Genomic DNA, 22,540 nt, shown 5'->3' on the forward strand with positions numbered 1-22,540 from the left:
ACCTGAAAGCAGAATTAGCAGAATTAAGATATGCACAATGTCTCAGCTCTAGTACATATGTAGCAAGACAGATCTGTCAGATATAAGCATGACAAGGAAGAAAAACGTTATTTGCATCCCTGTTAGGCCACCATACATAATTGTGTTCAAGTCCATGTGAGGCCTATACATAACATGTCAATAACAAATGATACATAGATCCACTAGAATGTGTTTTGCACCAACCATAGTTGATATAGTATACACATATGGACTGGCATAATTCGGTCACTAGTCATATCTATGCACCCCGAGGGACGTTGAGTGACCACATGAGGGAAATAGGACCCTCATGTGGTCACTCACAGTCCCGAGGGGCGCATAGATGTGACTAGTGACCGAATTATGCCAGTCCATATGAGTTTTATAACACACCACCTCTTGAGGGCGCTGTAAACAGTCAAACATAAACGACAAGTATCATAATACTCAGACGATCTTTGTAAAAACCATTGCAAATTTTACCACTATGGACCGGTCCATAGTGTCGCGGCACCACTATGGACCGGTCCATAGTGGTAAAATTTGCACTGGCTATGCAATAGGCTATACTAGTGAACCACACATGACAGTGTTTTAGCCAATCGGGAAGGAGAATCAACAAGAGGTGTGTTATAATTCAACTTATGGGCGAAAATAGTAAATTTTGGCCGCCATTTTGTAAAATGGCCGCCACAGCTACCATGGGACAAATATGCGATGTCCCTATTGTAGTGAAATTATACCAAGGTGAACCCAGGGGTGCTCGCTACGGAAGGGGCGTCTATAAGACCCGGGACAACCGGGGCGCGCGGACACTCCAGCGGAACTCACTGTGACATAGTCCTGTAGTTTGAATGGTATGTACGCCCCTAAATGCTGCGCTGACAGTCCTCTCTGTAGGACCATTGTTATATTGAATCATCCATTGCTGCTCATGAAATGCTCTGATTTTAATGCCTGTTGCATGCATGTATTCTTACAGGATGTACTACAGATCTAAATGATATTAAACCTACCCAGAGGTCAAGTCGTGTCTGAGCTTGATTTTCACGACACCTATATCCAAGAATATTCCTTAGGGTATGCCCTAACTATGTGCCAAATGCCATGCTTTTATCATCAAACCCACAATTCTGTCAAAATATTTCACATATCTGCTGCACTCCAAGTTTCGTACAAATCCATCCACGAGTTTTTGAGATATCCTGCTATGTATAGTTTTTGGTCCAATCTCCAAATGGTGAAGAATCACTCCAAAAATTAAATAATTCTCAATATCCGAATCCATATTCAGATCTTCAGCAAAATCGAATCGCAACGTCCTTGTCAGACACCCAATGGATCCACCAAGTTTCGTCTGAATCCGTCAACAACTTTTTGAGATATCTTGTTCACAAACGGACAGACAGACGGGGCTGAAAACATAACCTCCATCCACCTTTGGTAGCGGAGTTAAATATAGCGAAGTGGGGGAAACATTCCCTGTTGGGAAAAGTGGGACAAGTTGTTCCACCCTCAGTAATACATCTTCGGTCCTGGTGCCGTCTTCAGTATTCTGAACGGCAAACACCAGGCGCCAATCTGGACCAATTGTTGTATTGATATTTGTACGTACGGGGGGCACTCTCGGGCTTCCGGGTGCGCAACTTCCATCCTGACCGAGTGCTGTTCGTGGCCTCCATGAAACCCCATTGTATATGATCCTGACTGTGTTGTATCTCCTTACCAAGTCCTGACGAGGGTGCTTTCGTGCCGGAGGTACATTGTGGACAATCTAAAATAAAAAAATGCTCAGCAAACAGAACAAAATAACCCAAGAGGCCAGGAGAGGGTCACACCTTTGTCAAAAGGGCCACATTTTCCCCACCTTACTTTGCAGACACAATCATTGTAGTTCACTGGATATTGGATCGATTGCTTATTCCAGCCAACGATGTGCGGTGTGCCATCCCTCGGATGGACAATAAACGGGCGTCCTGTCTGCCGGTATTCATTGGTGGACCTTAAAGACCCCATGGTGTCCTTCGTGAAGAGTAGGCAACGTATTGCCGACACGTTGACCAAATTACGAATTCCTGCCCTGACATCCTGAGTCGGAGTGGCGACCGACCAGGATTGTGGCCTCGTCACTGCTTCGGCAGCACCAGCCAAGACTCTGCACCGGAAATGGTACAAAATGATGGTGATGATGGTGATGATGATGACTTAAAACCTGCAAAATTTTGTTGTGCAGCACGTATTTCATTTTCAAAACAAAAAGTCGCACAACATCTGCCTGCAACCCTCTTATGGTTAAACTGGCAAAATCAAGACTCTCTGCTCACCTTCACTCTTTCATTCCTCTCTTCTCCCGCCTCTGGAACAAACTCCCCCACTCCCTTCAATCCCACTCCTCCCTCCAGGTCTCTAAAACAGCTGTTCACCACCATCTCTTATCTTCCCCCTTCCAAAACCTTGATCTTTTCTACCCCCGTTAATTCACCCCAGATCCACTTTTTTTTTGAAATTCCGACTTCTTTCCTGGAAGTCCTTGCAGAGTCCATATGTTTTTTTTTAACTCTTCCATCCCCCCACCCCCACCTCCCTCCCCTCACCCCAAGCCCTCTCCCTCCCACAGACCTCCTGATGTCCCTGCTCTCAAATGTTGTACTTGTGTGTTTCCCTCTCTCTCCCCATCTTGTCTCTTGCTCCCTTTATCATATTGTCATGTGAATCCCTCCGGTTAATACCAGGGACAATGTTCAGTCAGTCCAATGGAGTCGGGACAAGTTGGACATTGAAAAGCTCGGGAATTATTGGCCTCCTGGTGGTTACCTTTTGCCTGCGGGTCGACGGCAGCACTGCCTGACCCCACATCCCAATAAACACTTTATAGCGGCCTTTGGTGGTCTCAAAAAGGTCGTCAAGGCCAAAGTGCATTCGCCTACAACTTTGCTCAGATTCTGAAGTACCTACACCCAAAATTTGGGGCCTCCAGGTGCTTGCATACTGGGTATCTGTTGCAGTCCCACAGACCTTGACTGGGTATCTGTCATAGAACCAGGTTTTTAAGGTTCGGCCATGAAATAATTACTTACAAACAAACACACAAACACTATTAATTGGAATTAACAACAGTATAAGATTACTTAATAATCAATAATTCTGATACAAACAGAAATACAAATGATACTTTAATGGCTTCATTTGTATCATGGATACTGACTATGTCATCGTCACAAGTCAATTGCCTGGACTGCTTACATATTGGAGCTATTTCAATTTAAATTAATTTGACAATCCGTTTCTTTTTGTTCCAAGGTATGCAGCCAAAGCTGAGGGCTCTTGCTCATGCGCTACGCTATCCCCCGAAGCTTCCCAGACCTCAACATCCCCCAGATGCTCGACTCCAGCCGGCCTCCAAAACACAGACACAGCAATCGAACGAGGCAAGTCTTTCCCGTTTCCACGTCCCTCACCTTTCACATCTCTCTACCAGTCCACATACTTTACCAAACTTTCACATCCTTCGAATCCTTAAAGTGAGAATGTGTGTTATTCTCACTTGTCTGTCTGCAAAAGCGAAGGTTAAAATTAAGAGAGATCGTTGAAGATTAGGAATAGGATGGGGCCTAAAATACTGCCTTGACTGGGTAAGAAGGTTAGAGGATTCTGCTGAGAGCCACACGTTGGCTGCGACAGTAGAGGAAGTCAGGAACCCAAGAGGGGAGTGTTGGCCTGGGATGCCATAGGCAGAAAGTTTGAAGAGCAAGGTGGGATGCCAGACTGTATCGAAAGCTCGAGATATGTCTAGAGAGACGTCCCTGATATTGATGGTCTCTTTTCATTGTTGGGAGAGTATAGGCAGTATGTGCAAGGTAGAGTGACCAGGTCTGAATCCGAATTGATGATCTGAGATGAGGTCGATGGAGAAAAGCAAGGATTTTACATCAACTGCTATGATGGATTCCGTGACCTTGCTCGTGATTGGAAGCAGGCTGATAGGTTTGTCGTTAAGGGTACATGTTCCTGCACCTTGTTTATGCAATGCTGTGTTGGCCAATTTCCAAGCAGATGCAAGACGACCATGGGAAAATTATCGGTTGAAAAGGATAGAAAGAGGACATGCAAGAGCAACAGAGCGGGTTTTCAGACACCTGACCCATCCGGCCCAGTTATGGAGTCAGAGTCGAGGGTTTGCCAGAAACGGTTCCATCTTTTCAGGTCCAATAGACACAGAGTTTAAGAGCAGTTGGGTTTGACTGGGTAGTGTGGGTACAGAAAGTGAAGGATTGGGGACACAAGATTTGGAATCAAACAAATATAATTGAGCTATTCCGCCTTCTCCAAGCGGAGTCGGCTGTGGTGCCATTTGAAGTGAGGGAAGGGATGGAGGGGGAGCATACTTCAGAGACAGAGTTAACAAGGCACCACCAGGTTTTAGAGGAGGGAGACAAGGTTGAAAGTTCAGTCTTGAGGTTGGAGAGATGTCATTTTCTGTCTCTGAGAGTGGACACACACTTGTTACGGGCTTTGTGGAAAGCTCTGAGGTTGCCTTGAGTCAGATTTGTCTTGCAGGAAGAGTAGGCAGGTTGTTTCAAGGCCATGGGTGGGAGGATGGGTTTGATAACTGAAGACGAGATGGGATGAATCTGTGCATAAGAGAGCAGGTTTCCGAGGAGGATTTCCAAGGTGAATCAATATCATTGTTCGTAGATATGAGAGACCAGTACTGACGTGTGATGGCTGCTTGCAGTCACTGCCATGGTTGCTTGAGTGAACTGCCAGACTCGCCGATACTGATACTGTTCTCTGAGAATGGCCAGAGAGATGATGACCGTTACAAGCACATGGTCAGATTAACCAAGTGGAGCAGAGGAAGAGCAAGAGACGTTGGCAGGGAAGTTGGTCATAACCAAATCCAAAAGGAGGATTTGCCATCGACATAAATCCAGGTGGGAAATTTTACAGATTGAGCTAGTCCCATGGAGTTACAGAAGTCCTTTCCTGGCATGCCATGGCTAGTGAGAGAGAGGTACCAACACCGAGCCAATTGGCAAGGTAACAATTTAAATCTCCACATATGAGAAGAGAGAGTTGGGATGAGTCATTAAAAGTTTGTCCATGTCGTCTAAGAGAGATGTAAATGTAGTTGTCACTGTTTGGAGGATGGTACAACACACAAAGAAGAGGTAGGAGCAGAAGAAGGGCAGTCACAGCTCCTGAGGCTCTGGAGGAGTAAGAGAAGTACACGGAGAGTGAGAAATGGAGTTATTGATGTACAGTGCGACTACACCGCTTGGACAGACTTCAGATCGGGCAAACCGAAGGAGACACTAGCCAGGGAGAAATGCTGAGTCAGGGCTGGCTTGTGGGAGGAAGGATTTTGTTAAACACATGATGTCCAATTTATCAGCAGCAGCCTGGATTGAGGGATCTGTCAGGTTGGAGTGGAGGCCTCGGATGTTTGAGGTCCACATAGTTAGGGACAGGGGAAGAGAAAATGCTGTAATGTTGAAGGGAGCAAGGAGAGTGGGCATGGTGGAGGGAAGCTGGGAGGGTGCGGGGCTGGGTCCAGTGTCATAGAATATTAAAGTTTGGTGAACTTACCAATAAGCGCTATGGTGTTACTCAACTGTTCACATGGGTGTAACATTAATTATTTACTATTGGAACTTACCCTTGAATCAGCAGTTGACGTTTTAGACTTCTTCAATCCATTAGTACTTTACAGATCTTTTACTTTAGACCCTACAAAACGTTGGATTACAAAACCGGGATTTTGAGGAGGGGTTTTCAAGTTTGGGTCGTGACTCTATCTCTATCAAACTTTTCAACTTTGAACCTATCTCTACCTTTGGGTAGGATTCTATCAAACAATCTGTTGTCGATTTGCTTTCTTTCTTTGGGTTAATTTTGATGTTGTTCCTGATCAGTGGTCAGACTTGGTGCTGCCTGCATTATCCACTTTATGATACTCCCCAGAGGTGACTTCATGATACCTACAGAATATATGAATTCTTTCATTGAGGGTGCTCACTCTAACAGTTTACTCTTATTCCTGTATTAACTCTGTCAACCGATTTCTCTGGGCCAAGATGCCCTGATGCTGAACAATGACACTGTACCTTTATTTTTACTGTCTGCTCACGATATTCCTGGTAATGCAAAATCATCCGCACACGCACATATGGGAAGTTGTCACAATTAGAAAGGAGTATGCCATGACTTTTGGTAGGAGAGTGTAAGTACAAGTTTATGCAAGATGGATAGATTTTAAAAAACTTTTTTAGAATTAAATAACACCTTGATATGATATTACGTAAGCATACAAAACCTTACCCTGTGATCCATATATATCCACACAGCATCCCTGTCCATTGCTCCGTTCCAACCATCACGTCCTTTTAGCTGATGCTTTGGACAAAATGGCATCTCCCAACAATTTGAAGGAAGTACCTCGAGGTAAGACTTATCTTCTATTATAACAATAAAAGTGAATATGTGTCAGTCATTGTATGTGACAATAAAATAGAATGTGTCAGTCATTGTGTGTGTGTGTGTGTGTGTGTGTGTGTGTGTGTGTGTGTGTGTGTGTCCTCCATAACTCCAAAACCATGAAACCTAGCAGTCCAAAACTTTGCAGGCATACTGAGGAAACTCTGAAAATTGGGTGTTTTGATAAATTTAAACACCCCTTTTGAAAGTAATTAACTGGCTTATTGAATTAAAAGACAAGCAGGCTTTCTCCTATACTTCAGATATCACAAGCTTTGTTTCAGCCTGTTCAAAAATGTCTTGCCTTGGAGTAGGCTGCAATGGTAATGCACGATTCAGCATTCAAAATTTATTTTTTCACTTTCCTCAATCACATCATCGAATGCCTGATCTTCATACTTACGAATCGCTGTATACACCACTTTTGTTGGTGCTATAGTTTTTAAATTAGGAGTTTGGAATGATTTTATGAATTACATAATGCGATATTCCACAATGGCCTCTCACGGACTGATTAAAGTATATAATCAAAATCTGTATTCTGATTTGAGGATCGGAGTTGGTGGACCAAATAATCTGAAATTTGGAGTGAAATTTGAAAAAGTTAGAAACTAGCGATTCTCATAACTAAGTGTATTTACGTAAGCAAGGTTGTCATCCCTCATTCTGCACTGTCATCTTAGTTCATACCTCCATAAGGTAGGGTGTCACTCTGAGACCTGGAATATTTGTTTGACCTTGTTTTTTTTTGTTTTTTTAACTGACCTTTTGTACGTATACTATATACTATATTGTTGTCAAGGTGATCAGGGGTGTTTAGTTACCAAGCAGCTAGCTAGCGGTTGCCAAGCTAGCCGTTCCTTATCAACGGTTTTGAATAGAGTGCTTGCCACTTGGCGAGCGCTTTACAAGAAACTTGGTAACTGAACGCACACCAGATTCATTACATGGCAATGAGGATAAACATCTATACTATGACTTATTTCGGCTATATTGATGAATTCAAGGGGGGTAGATTTCGACACAACACGTGGCAATGACAAAGTGCAGGTTGGTAGGAATCGAAAGCGGGATTTATTCTAATTATTTATTTTTCCCAAACGAAGTTAAAATGCTTTGTTCATTGTCGGTGACTATGAGGAGGTAGAAGGGGAAGGAGTGGGAGTCTGGAGGGAGGGGTGAAGTAGGAAGAGGTAGCGAAGGGGTGGGGTTGGATTTTGGAGGGAGGGGAAGGGGTAGATTGGGAGTAGGAGGGAGGGGGTGGAAAAAGAGGGGGAAAGAGGTGGGTGGTAATCCAGAGGGAGGAGAATGGGTGAGGTGATAGTCCAGAGGAAAGTAAGGAGGGAGGGTAAGGGTTGGGTGGGAGTTGTGGAAATGTAACTCATTGATCGTTGGAAATGGAAAACGAAGCAGATAGACGATTTCGTAAATGAATGTCAGGAATGTGCACGAACGTGGTAATCTCTTGTTCACCTGGTCACAGCCCCGGGCTAGAGCACCCTCCTATTGTGAGGCAAATGGAACTCACAGCAGGGGGGGGAGCGAACCGGCTCCGATGAGGCAATTGTGGATGACCAAGGAGCTTCAGCGCACGGAGGATTAACATTTAGCGCACGGAGGATTAACTCGAGTGTGCCCATATAAACGAGAACACACTTTGAGTCGAGAGCACTTGTCACCAAAACCTCTGCCCAACGGAACGAACGAGTACGGAACGAGAAACAGCAAAGAGAGAGGACCGGCCAGGGAAGAAGAAGAACCAACGACTTGAATTAGCTATAATAGTCTTTATTGAATTGAAACAAGTGACTTAGTAATTATAATAAATCCTTACTTTGTAAAAACTGTCTCAGTCATTGGCATCTTGTAGATTGTCCATTATTCCCGGACAACTTGGTGGCTACCGTACGTCGATCAAGTGGAACATCGCCAAGGTAAGCATGGCTTCTTGTGGATTGTCCATTATGATATACGAACCTGTGTATAGTTATTTTGTATGTATATGGAGAAAGTGGTGTTTGGGCTTCTCCACGCACCATCCATTGGTGCACGGAAGCCCTGATAAGGAAAATGTAGATGAGACCCCTTTTGCTCAGGTGCTGTGCAGCACTGCACAAAAGATCCATATGAGTGGGGCCTGGGTGCTGTGTAATTAATTAATTAGTACACAAAGAACCAATTACTAGGGTGCTGAATAAACACAAAAGATCCATTGGAGCGGGACTCCCGGTGCTGTGATTTATTCAAAGAACCAAATTTTGTAAGAATTAAGATATGATTTTGTCGACATTATAAATACTTTTAGATGTAACGATCTTAACGATCGTCCGAGATAACGTCCTACAAAATGTCTGCTCGTTCTTTTTCCTTTGAGTCATAATCCTGTTGAAATCTCATTACAAATGCGGAAGTTAGTACGCTGGTAGTGATCGAGGTCCGTTTTTATCGATTTAGGAATAGTGAATGAGCGGACAAAGTCACGGATGGAACATCGACAAACGATTATAGCTATTATTCGTGTTTTTTCTAGCGATTTCTGTTAATACGGGTTTTTGCGCTGTGTAAATAAATGTGCCAGTTCGACGCTGGTTATTAGAAGCCTTACCATGTACTAAGAGCAAGATCGTGCCATGAGTGCACCATGGGACGATCTGCTTCCAAGTCGTGTAAGGCCGGTACACTCGTTTGCACTTACAAACGTACTTTTGAGTTGCCTGCCCAAATGGTAGGCGACTCGCTTGGCGGAGGAGAGGAGGAAAAAATTTGCCGCCATTTTTTATAACACCTAAAACTCGTTCAGTCAACATATAAATTAATGACAGACAACGCCATCTGATGCCGGTCCAGAATTATTGTGAAAGATGGCGATTGGATGAAAATTGCATACCGACGCCCCCAGGGTAAAAACTGAACATTGTCCCTCATTTCCATTCCGGCTACCTGTGCTGCTACCTGTCTCTTGCTCCCGCTCCTTCTCCCTCCCCTCCCTCTAGTTCCCATTGGCGGACGTTTTGCGAGAAGCAAAGCGTTTTGCAGGAAGCTTCCAGGAAGCAAAACCAGGGCTGTTGCTTTTTCGTGTTTTTTCCTCTGCTCCCTGTGCTTGATATTTAAATCCCATTCGAATGTCAAGTAAATCGGATGAAAATTGAGGATTTTGAAATTGTTGTTGACTTTGGCCTATGGTGATCTCAAAAATAGTTGTTGGTCTGATATTTGGACATGACAGTGACCAAGTGATATGAGTAAAAGGATATTTTGATTTATTGATTAACTAGTGATTAATCAATTAATTATTTAATTTTTATAAAGGACTTATTTAATTAAATTCCTAAAAGATACATCTTCGGATGAAGCACTTGGTTTAGTTATGCTATTAGCCAATTGATTAAGAAAATATTTTGCGATAATCTTTTATTGATTTAATTATACAATTAATCAATCAATTAGCGTACACCTCTCCCTCCAAATGCAGCCTCTATGACGTGCCGCGGCAATGCCGCGCTGTAGGATATTTAATTATTTGGCATAGGGGCAATGTAAGGTGAATAAATAGTTGTTAGTTTTATTTTTACTTTTCACTCTTTCCGTTCATTGTTCTCTTGGTCATGCAATTTTTTGAAGACATGTATGTCATGATTATGAGATATAATTACAGGAAATGTGTGCTGTTCTTGTTTGTTGAGTATGAGAAAATTTGGTGCAGGATTCGTGGAATGTTCAAGCCCGGACATGATCATTGAATTCAGTTTGCTGATAAGTAAATCCAATTCAAATTTCAAGTAAATCGGATGAAAATTGAGGATTTTGAAAATTGTTGTTGACTTTGGCCTAAGTTGAATAAATAGTTGTTGGTTCAATTTCAGTTTGCTGATAAATAAATCCAATTCAAATTTCAAGTAAATCGGATGAAAATTGAGGATTTTTGAAATTGTTGTTGACTTTGGCCTAAGTTGAATAAATAGTTGTTGGTTCAATTTCAGTTTGCTGATAAGTAAATCCAATTCAAATGTTGGGTTTTGCTGACGTTTCCACAACGTTGTTTCAACGTTTTTCACATTACTTTCCTGCAACATTGAAATAATGTTGTTGTAAAACGTTTCCACAACGTCACTACAACGTTTCACTTTCGTTGTTGCAATGTTTTGCTCCAACGTTTTGGGAACATTCAAATGTTGGGTTTTGCTGACGTTTCCACAACGTTGTTTCAACGTTTTTCACATTACTTTCCTGCAACATTGAAATAATGTTGTTGTAAAACGTTTCCACAACGTCGCTACAACGTTTCACTTTCGTTGTTGCAACGTTTTGCTCCAACGTTTTGGGAACACTCAAATGTTAAGTGAATCGGATGAGAATTCACGAGTTATTTAATTATTAGCGATTAATAAAGTGTTGGTTTATTAGCGATTTAACCCTGGTGTTGGGCTAGCGGCTAGGGTGCCGGCTTAGGATACCTAGGATCCTGGGTTCGTAATCCCGGTCGATCGCTGAATTAACGCCAGGGGGGTTGACTCAGCCTGTCATCCTTCTGAGGTTGGCAAATTGAGTACCAGTTCACTGGTAATTCCCTGTTTGTCGTTAAAGGCGGCAAAAAGGGTTGGCGTCAGGAAGGGCATCCGGCCGTAAAACATTGCTTCATAAAGGGGACCAAAAAACAACAACAACCACGGTTCCCCAAAAAGGCCAACCCCTGCTTTGCAGGGAAAAATGGCCTCTAAAGGTGGTTATTTTTTTTTTTATAATAAAGTGCTTATTTAATTAATTACATTTCTTTCTCTTCTGACCATTACTTGCAGATTGGTTATGCTATGAGCCAATTGATTAAGAAAGGAAAAAACGTTCTGTGGCGGCCATGTTGGATTTCTTGAAAACCTTTAAAATGCATCCCTGCGTTCATTTTTCGATCGATTGAGGTGAAATTTTGAACAATAGGATCAGGGAAGGAAGAAATGGGAAATTTGAGGTATTAAAGTTACGGAACTCAAAATATCTAGGTTTGGATGTGCAGTCATTAATATTAGGTTTGTTTTGATGATAATCCTAATATTTGATAAATATTAGGATTTGTCAAAGAAAATGGAAGTTATGTCTTTGGAAAATTTTCAAAATTTGTAAGGGACCTTGCATGAGTCCAACAAAACAATTTTTCAGTTTAATGGTAGTTGGATTTTGTAAAAAAAAAATATACAGACATATATTAAGGGTAAATTGACAATTTTCTGATTGGATTAAGATATGAACATATATATGGTTCAATGTAACACAGAAATAAAATAATATACAGAGTTGGGACATTTGGTAAACTTTTTGAATAATGAGAAAAAGCCATAAAATTCATTTTATTAGGATTTGTCAAAGGAAATGGAAGTTATATCTTTGGAAAAATTTGTTCAATTCGTGCTCAAATGATCAATGTTTATCACAAGTTATGATAAATTAATGGAATTAATGCTGCAAATTAATGAAATGAAATGGAAATCTTGAACCAGATGGAAAACTGGCCTCACTGAAGGAAGAGTGGAATTATGTGATATTTATATTATTTTTAATGAATGGTGTTGATGTTTTATAAGGTGGATGAAAAGGGAAGGAAACGGTGCCCTGGGGGCATGCACCTGCTATATATACATGCACCTGTTCCATAGCTACTATCTGTAGTTACAGATGAGAAGTACAATGATATTGTAATCATTGCTGAAATGTCACAAATTTATTTTTTCAGATTGTAGATTATTTGAGGTCAAATGGGATTAATGTGTATGTTAGGAACATTTTGAAAAGAAATATGGATATATGGCATTACTAAAAAAGAAACCAAGCAATTGAGAGTTCTTGGGTTAATGGGATATAAATAAATGCATCTACAAGTTGATGGTTTAATGACATTATAGGGTTCCAATGCAGAATGATTGCACGAACTTGAGAAAGAACTTTCAAGCCCTATAGGATAAATTGTGTATTACAAACAATGGAGTTTCAAAATTTAGTATGCTGGAAGGAATTTCAGTCCCATTTCAGGACCCAATGAACTGTTTAATATCTGCCATCAATTTTGGCTGTCTCACGAATGAAGGATGAGTTGCCTTTAGTGGTTGCAAAGAGAATTTGTGGAGACCAGGCAAAATTGGGAATATATGTCAGATATGACCCTAGTACAGAACAGCGATTCATCAATTGACATGAGCTATGGATCTGAGGTGACGACCGATGATCTTCAATCTCAGTCAATGGATGGATCTATCCTGACATCATTGGGGAAAGGGCGTGTGCAGGGAGTCACCTAGAGTGATTAATTTGATTTGAAGAAAAAAAATTGATAGATTAATTGAATAAATTGATTGATTGATTGATGAGGATGCGGTCTCAAGAAAGAAGCTTTGATATCTTTGTGAGATATTATCAATGTGAAGACAACCTTGGAAAATTGAGCAAGGTGGTGAGTCTATGTATGGATATATGTGTGGTTACCATTGTGTGATTTTCCCTTTGACAGAGCGAGATACCTGTGGATCCACCCATTTCATACTGACCCATTTGGCTCATCTATTGATCTGTGAGATTGGGTTGTGCAAAAGCCACAGGTGAGAGAGATTCTCTGGAAATCACTGTGTGAACAGGTGGAGAGATCCTTCCTGGAAGTACGAGTGAAGCTTTAGAGGAACCTGGAACAAGCTACAACACATCCAACGCTACTTTGATAAAAGGTGGAACAAACTCCAGTCGATTTTATTTATAGTACATATTATAGTACAGGTGTGTACAGGTGCATTCCAAAGCGCAGATCCTAGTAATCTACCTGGTACATTGAGTGAATATTGAGTGTTATTCACATACAGGCAGAATGGGAAATGGAGCCTGCAAGAATACACAAGGACAACCAGAGATTCCACAAAAAGGTACTTGTACATATTATATGTACGACCGCTACGGTGAAGAGGCTATTAGAGAGGTTGAAAATTGGTATTTCTGGACAAAGGGACATGCTAAGGAGTTTCCAAGAGATGGTACATTTGACCGAAGTCGATTGGAAAGATTAGGACAAAAATTGAGAGCCAGGAAGAGACAGAATCTAACGGTAGACTGGCCTGCATTCCATCTTTGGGATGGTGAATCCAAACAACGGGAACAGCAAGAACGGATAACGGACCGAGAACGCAAAATAAAAAGGATACAGGATACAGTGGAGGAGATAAGTGCACAACTACCCCCGAAAATAGGAGTAGAAGTGACAGTTGTCCCATCTGATTCCCATTTGTCTCCCCAAAAAGGACGGTACAGAGAATTTTTTCGTGTTTCAGGAGATAACGAGAGATTGCAGTGGCAACTCAGGGATGTGGAGATGCAGCCCAGCAATACAAGTGCACAGGTGCACAGACCAGGCAACGACAGAAACCGGTGTTTCGAGTGTGGAAAGATGGGACATTGGAGAAGAAGATGTCCGTATGTCAACAGGAAGACAAGTTCATGGGGCAAAGCAAGATCAAGGGTACCAGTGCTTACCGGTACCTCAGACAATGATTAGGCCTTCATTGCTGCAAATCCCAAATGATGATTGGCCTCAACAGATTCGATTACTGGACAAACATGAATAACTGTCGATGATTCTTGTGTCTGAAAAGTTTTCGGAGCAAGAATGATTCATTTTTTCTTTTTGCTTGTTAACAAATTAATAATTAATTGAACAATTGCGTTGCAAATTTTTTGAAACCAAGTGACAAGAGTCACATGATGATCAGGTGGGAATTTCGGACAATTGTTCCGCATGATCGATAGGTCAGTGGTCAACTGACATGTAAATGGGCATGGTCAAATTTGGATAAATTATTGTGGGAACTGAAAGGGTAATTTCAATGTGACATCATAAGGGTTTTCTAAGAATAAACTTTTTGGTCCATTTGTGTATTAGCATTTATAAAATTGAAGGACAAATTTTATGAAATTGTAATAAATAAAAAAACTGACACCCATCCTGATCTGTAAATAATGGTTCCAACGCAAACAAATATGCATAATGCATGCGTGTGTGTGTGTTTTGTGTATCAATGTTTGTGTTTGTTGTTGTTGTTTTGTGTATCAATCTTACAAGATTGTTGACACTGACAGTGTGCCTTGTCTGAAAATAGATAGTTCCATGTGGATGGGATCGCATATCGAGAGAATTCGTAAACTAAAATAGAAATATAATTTGATTATGAAAAATTATCACTTTTGTCAAGGGAGATGGAGAATAAAGATTTGATTTGCTGAGTTATGAGCAGCCATTCATTGATAGTAAAATTGGGAGTAATCTTGGGATTCCATTTTGATAGAATTTATATGAGAATCAAAGCTATTTATGGATATGAGCTTCATTAAAAATGTGGGAGTACAAAATTAGCCAAATTTGGGAGAGGTCTTACACTGACTTCCCAGAGTACTCTGCTCATGGATTTTATATATATATAAACTTGAATTTGATCAGAATATAAATTGTGCTGTATGTATGGATGTGTATTAGGCATAGATGATATGGGAAAATAGTAAAGAAAATTTTGCTAGTTTGAACTATTGTGAGTTTTAAGTTTTGGAGTTCAAACAAAGTCACTGGTTAACAGATGAGAATGGATAGTAAATAAATTCTTCGATGCTGGGTAAATAAAGTACGATATTACTAAGACTTATGAGAGCTATTGTTCTTCCTTACAGCAGTGGGAAATTATTGGGAAAAAATTAGATCCAACATCATGAATCTATAAATGAATGTGATAGGGATAATATCCTCAATTTGTACAAATTATTTGAGTGTGGGTAAAGGAATTAATTTATCATAGTGGATTGTTAACAGCAGCCTGAAAATGTCCTGAGAGTGCATCCATGTAATCAGAAATCCCAGATTTGTTTTTACAAACAACATTTTGGTAGAGGTCTTGTGTGGACGAGCACTTGCTTGGTAGATAAAAAACGGTACTGCATGTTGGCAGCCACTTTTGCGGCCATTTAGACCGAACAAATTGGGAGAAACTGTAATTGAATATGTAATTTACAGATGAGTATTTGGGAAGAAAAAGGGAATTTATTGAGATGAGACATTTTTCGAAGTTTTATTAAAGTGCTATAATATGACACTCGGCAAGGCAAACTATTGGATGGAAAAATTAGATCTGGTTATAGAATAAATTTATTGACCCCTTGAAGTTAATTCTTCGAATCATTGTTTCACTGGCATTTTGAGTTCACATTGGAAATAGTTTGGTAGAACTTTGGTTAAAACCTTTGGTTGCGGTATTTTGGAACGAACTGATAAACCATAGGAGATTGATAAAAATAGAAACAAAAAATGGACCCAAAGTAGAAAGTTGGATTCATGCCTCTCATTGCAAACGAGCACATGGGGCAAGGGAGGACGGTCCCACAGAAAATGAGGCTGCACCTAGCAGCCCAGCAGAACATTCAGTGGCAGATAAATGATAGTCGTGATTTACAGTCATTTGAATTACATTTTAACACCCCTTGCATTGATAAACATTACATTTTCAACATGTGATATTCCTACTTGGGATAGTGACATTTATTTGCCTACATGACATACAATTACCTACTGATATTAATACAGCATGAGTGATAATGTATCACAACTACACTCATGATTAAGGGATTTAGTTCGACCCCGGGAGATAGGGGGATCAGAGTAAGACAAATAATCTGATTTATGTTACATATTAAGGGATTTTCTTTATTTACCTGTTAGGAAGCTTGTTAGTTTGGTATATAATGTTGAATGTCATGGACATATAATTATGTTATAGGTATGAACATATACAAGGGGTAGCTCACATGTTTTACAGATGGCTACAGGTGGGACAAAGGGAAAGACCTTATCAAGACAAGCCAACAAATCAGGGGAAAACAGAGACTTCTACTTCGGATACTCCTTGAAAATGGTGATATTCATCCTAGGAATGAGTTCTCTAGTAGTGGGGACTCTGTGTTGCATGCATTATTTCGGGGTAATAAGAGAACAAAACGCAACATTGGTGGCCGACATACAGATATATGATTATGCGGGACGACATAAGCAAAAGAGAAGTTTGATGGAAGAAAGGGACACACCTTTAGAACCCGATGGATTACACGGGATTAATACTTTTTTACATTTAGCCCACACAAGGGCTGATATAGCAAATGAAAGTAATTGTTGGATATGCACACAAATGCCACATTCTAGTGAGAACGGAGTACCATTGGAGGCAGTTCCTTTTGGTTGGGATGAATTATGTAGTCGCTTCCCAAAGAGGTTGGTAGCAACAATACGACCTGATTTACCAATGTCGATGATGCTAGGGGATGCTAGTTGGGGAAAAGGGGGATATCAATGTGAGGAATTTGCAGACAGTTATAGGCCTAAATATGACAATGAAGTTATGCCCCCTTACGTAACTATCCAACAACAAATGAAAGGGCTCCTATGTTTCATCCGACATCGAACCACAGAGAATAATAAGTTGATGGAAAACTCCACCTGCCACCATTATAGTTACGAGTTGGGCTATATGAGATTGCTTGTCCCAGTAAGGGTGCCTTCACATACACGGATTATTCTTACGAGTCCTTACGGATCGCCAACTCGTAGTCAATCGCAAGCATCCGTAAATAACGGAAGATGATTTTTGACATGTCAAAAGTTGTTGCGAGTTGTGACGAGTTATCTACGGATACCAGCGAGTTATTTACGGATGCCTGTGATTGACTACGAGTTGGCGATCCGTAAGGACTCGTAAGAATAATCCGTGTATGTGAAGGTTGCATAAAGGACACTAGCTTAAAGATGATATCTTTGTATTGGGAAGGAACTTGGATGTCAGATACTACATGGACCTATAATAATACATATTTTATATGTGGACACAAGGCGTATGCGTATCTCCCACTGACATGGTCAGGATCATGTTTTCTTGGGTTTGTGCTTCCACACATGCGCTTGTTAACAAAGTCACCAACGCATATCCTGCACTCTAGGCAGAAAAGAACTATTAGCATGGGGGAATGGGTTGGAATGGTAATATTTCCATTTTATGGAACCTGGAAGGCAGGGCGAGAACTTAGGCACATGGCATTGGCTATAGAAACATTGGCAAATAAAACAGCTAGTGGATTGGAAAAACTTACGAGAGAACTGGCAGCAACAAGAACGATGGCATTACAAAATCGTATGGCGTTAGATATGCTGTTAGCGGAAAAAGGAGGTACATGTGCAGTCATTGGTACAGATTGTTGTACGTACATACCTGATAATTCAGAAGAAATTTATGACATAGCCGATACAATCAGACAAGAGGGAGCAAGATACCACAATTATATAAAAGGGGGTGCCTTTGCATGGTTGGGAAACACATTTGGAGGAGTGGCAGCTAAGATACTCCAATATTTGTTTGTTGGTTTAGTAGTTATATTGGCAATTGTTTTAGTGGTGGCTTACTTGAAAGCCTTGGTGACGGTGTGTTTGAATAAGGTAACCAACAACACGATGATAATGCATGAAGTGACAAATGAGGAAAGAAATGTGGAACCACAAGAGGAAGACTTTTATGGCGACATAAATACTGAGATTAAAAGATTAAATCAAGTGATGTTGCAAACGAATACAGTAGAATTAAGATAATGACATAACGACAATGTTATGAGTTGTGTCAATTACAAGATCAGTGAACTCATATCACCACGAGTGACACACTGTTAGTAAAAAAAAAAAAAAAAAAAAGTGGGGAGAAATTATGATAATAATACATTATGCTTAATTTATTGGTTTGCAAATTTGTTGGGAATTAGATATTCCTGTTTGTGATTGTAATCATATACAATTTATTTTCTTTGAGGAGTAATAAAATACCTGCATGAGTTAATTTTTGAACTATATTAACCTGAAAGCAATTGTGGATGCTATTCTTAGTTTAGTAGTGAAATACATACCTGATTGAATATTATTTGTGTGACGCATATAAATGAATATAACTTTTAAATGTTTTAAGGAAAAAAAAAACAAATTGTTGAATGTGAAACTGTCGGAAGATATACATTATTATGCTGATTTCATGGTAAGATGTACCCTATCTGATTCAGTGTGTGTGGAAAGCAGATTCAGATGTGACTGAGCATAAGGATAAGACGAGATCACATTTGAAGGGGGTGCTAACGGAATTGGGAAGAAGTTCGAGAAAGAAAATTTGTGGCTAAAAATGAAGTTAACCGTGGCATAAACCCTCTTTCTCAAAGAATGATGAAGACATTCTCCCATGTAACTTGGAGATGGATGCTTACCTTCACCAAGGAAATTTATGTGACCATTTGCCTGGATCACACTGCAACATATGAAAGAAAGGCGATCACTTACTCTTGTTTGAAGGCTTCGAACATTCATCACATCAGAAGTTGCAGGACAACGACATTTTACCTGCAACCTCTGTGAAATGCGGGGACATATGTTATTACTTCACCAACTTCCGGGGAACCAGCATGGAGCTGCAAACAAACGGCTGTGCCCTTGTCACAACAGCTGTGCACGATTCTGCTGGTTGCTCCTGGTATGGACCATGAATGACCTGAACACCATGGTCCCAACATCATTGTGGATGCATCCGGCATCCCTGTTCCACATCTTGCTGGCCAATCAACGTCACACCAATACTTGCTGCCCACTCATAATGAGGGAGGAGGCAAGTCGACTACAACTGGGCGAAGGCCTTGTTCAGGAATTACTATGGTTTACAGCAAGAGTGGCAAGAATGCTACATGGAGAGCAGGGTCAGTCTATGACTCCGTGCAGTTATTACAACAGCAAGACCCTACACGAAGTAGTGCAGGTGCAATGAAGACATTAGGAGAAAATGTGTCATACCTGAATTCAAACACAAGTGATCAGCCCTTCCTTTCAAACAAAGAATCAACATTTGTTTGGAGGCAAACGTTTTTGCCAGATGTTGCAGATGCTTTAAAAACGTGAAAATGGTGAAGTGAAATTGTTGTATCTTGGTGATGGTGAAGTGTTGTTTTGAAAAGATACTTGTGATGCAAATGCAATAGATTGAACAATATGGAAGGAGTCAATGACCAACGAAATGTTTTGTGATTCTTGCAGGATGACGGGGTATGCCTAAGGGAATTGGATTACCAAAGTTATGGTTTAAATACTTGTATTGATGTTTACTTGTCGTGATTGATTGTTTACTTATACTTGTATTGATGTTTACTTGTAGTGATTGATTGTTTACTTATACTTGTATTGATGTTTACTTGTAGTGATTGATTGTTTACTTATACTTGTATTGATGTTTACTTGTAGTGATTGATTGTTTACTTATGTGCACGAACGTGGTAATCTCTTGTTCACCTGGTCACAGCCCCGGGCTAGAGCACCCTCCTCTTGTGAGGCAAATGGAACTCCCAGCAGGGGGGGAGCGAACCGGCTCCGATGAGGCGATTGTGGATGACCAAGGAGCTTCAGCGCACGGAGGATTAACATTTAGCGCACGGAGGATTAACTCGAGTGTGCCCATATAAACGAGAACACACTTTGAGTCGAGAGCACTTGTCACCAGAACCTCTGCCCAACGGAACGAACGAGTACGGAACGAGAAACAGCAAAGAGAGAGGACCGGCCAGGGAAGAAGAAGAACCAACGACTTGAATTAGCTATTAAAAAAACAAACAAAAAAAAACAAAAAACGAAGCAGATAGACGCAGAAGCAGATGCGACACACAACGACTTTAATTAGCTATAATAGTCTTTATTGAATTGAAACAAGTGACTTAGTAATTATAATAAATCCTTACTTTGTAAAAACTGTCTCAGTCATTGGCGTCTTGTAGATTGTCCATTATTCCCGGACAGAGTCTAAAAGGAGGTGGGATGGGAGGAGGAGGAGGGAAGGCAAGGGGTGGGATTGGAGTCCAGAGGGAGGGAGATGAAGGAGTGGGGTGGGAGTGCATAGGTTGGTGGGGTGGGGTGGGATGAAGCAGGGGACGGGTGGGATGGGAGATGGGGGTAGGTGGGAGGGGGTGAGATGGGAGTCCAGAGGGACTTGGGAGGAGGCAGGGGAAAGGGTGTGATGAGGGAAGGGGTGGGATTGCGGTGGGAGGAGGGAAGGGGTGGGTGTCTGGAGAGAGAAGGAGTGTGATTGGGTGAGAGGAGATGGGAGGAGGCAGGGAATGGGGTGGGATGAGGAAGGGGAAGGGGCAGGAGGAGGGACCCGGTATTGCCCGGCAACAGAGGGAGGGGAAGGGGTTTGGTGGAAGGAGGTTGGGGAAGGGAGTGGGTGGGAGCCTGGAGGGAGGATGAGGAGAAGGAGTGCATAGGGAGGTGTGACTGGGATTTTGGTTATTCAACTTTTATTAGCCAGCCAACGTACCTTTGCTAGTCCCTAATAAAACGTGCCTTTCTTTTATAATTATAAAACCCTTGTTAAATGGCAACCCTTGACTCTGACCTGAAGAAATGACAGCCATCACCACAGGTGTTGCTTCCTAAGAGAAGCCAGAGACCCTTTCAACTAACTGGCCTTGCATGCAAGGAGTAGACCAAAGTGAGGAGTTATTCCCTTGTCCTTTCTCTCCGGTTGCTGTTGCTTTGTTGTGTTTTTAGTCTCCACCTTTCAGTTCATCCCCATTGGTCACTTTCTAATGTGGGGGTGGAGTTGAGGAGAGGGATGAATGTGAAGGGTGGAGTGACACGAGATGCGAGGGGACTCGGTTTGCTTCACCATTCTCCATTCTCACCTTATTTCATGTTTCTGTGGCAGCAAACTGTGGCAAAAGCGATCCATAGCAGAAAACTTTCCAGGATGTTTAACAGGATTGATGGACTGAATACACCTGAATGCAATTATAGAATCTAAGCAGGCACCCCAGCCCTTCAGGCAGAAGTACGTACCCGTGTCGGGCCACCTTTGGTGATCAATGTGCTGTGGCACAGTCTTGGAGATACACTATCAATGTCATTTTTTAAATTTTTTTTTTTTTATTGATCACAACGTGGTATTCTCATGTATTCGTGGTAATGTGGTATTCTCATGATACTCCATATCATGAGAATGGCATGTGATAAAGACACCACACTATAATCACAAATATTGTAATCACCGCTGTGTGAGGTGAGGAAAGCGTGTGATAAAGATAAAACCCAAACGTGTGATAAAGATGCCACACCATAATTACCAATATTGTAATGACAGCTGTGTGAGGTGAGGTGAGGAAAGCGTGTGATTTGCCACACCACCGAGATGGACCATTGTTTGCTGACGCGGACAGATGTGATAACAATCGACATGAATAACGATGCTGGGCAAAACAGTCACCCAATTAATCAGTGCCGCAACGAATCAACGAGTGAAGGGAAAAACGGGCACACCCAATTGGTCAGTGACATGACCAATTGACGAGGGAATATTGGCGACAAAGCTACAGCCACACAACTTTTATTTATCATAAAATATAATAATGATATTGCAAACCTTATAATGTCTACACGATTCAATGTTTTTAACACTTTGTTCCATTGCTGTCAATGGCCTGGGTTTAATTACAAAGGCTGCTCACAAAACAATTGGGCACCACTGGATCTATTTTCCTGTAGAAATGTCACTATGGCACCTGCACGACCTACATACGGTTACAGGACCATTACCTCCACCGCAATGAAGAAAGGGTGTAATCGACATGATCTTCTAAATGATTGTCATGTTCTGTTATAATTAAACTGACAATGTAATTGGATCCCCACCAAGCCTTTGCCATTCATTAGCTATAACTCCTGCAATGCTATCAATGTGTTATTGTGGTATCTTGTAGGTTGGCTGTGGCAATAGTGTCCAAACAGATTGGCTGAGGTAGCTAAAGGAAAATGTCTGCTCACTGAACTTGCTGAGTCCTAACGGAAAAATCAAACGCAAAATTATTCCAACCAGATTGGCAAGATTACACAAATAGTTGTTATTTAACAAGGCACCTTACTTGGTAATCAGCCATGGACAAAAAACAAATTTTGTTATACATGTCAAACCCTTATCACAAC

Source organism: Myxine glutinosa, chromosome 1 (genome assembly GCF_964187855.1).
Source record: "Myxine glutinosa chromosome 1, kmMyxGlut1.1, whole genome shotgun sequence".
Lineage (NCBI taxonomy): Eukaryota > Metazoa > Chordata > Myxini > Myxiniformes > Myxinidae > Myxine > Myxine glutinosa.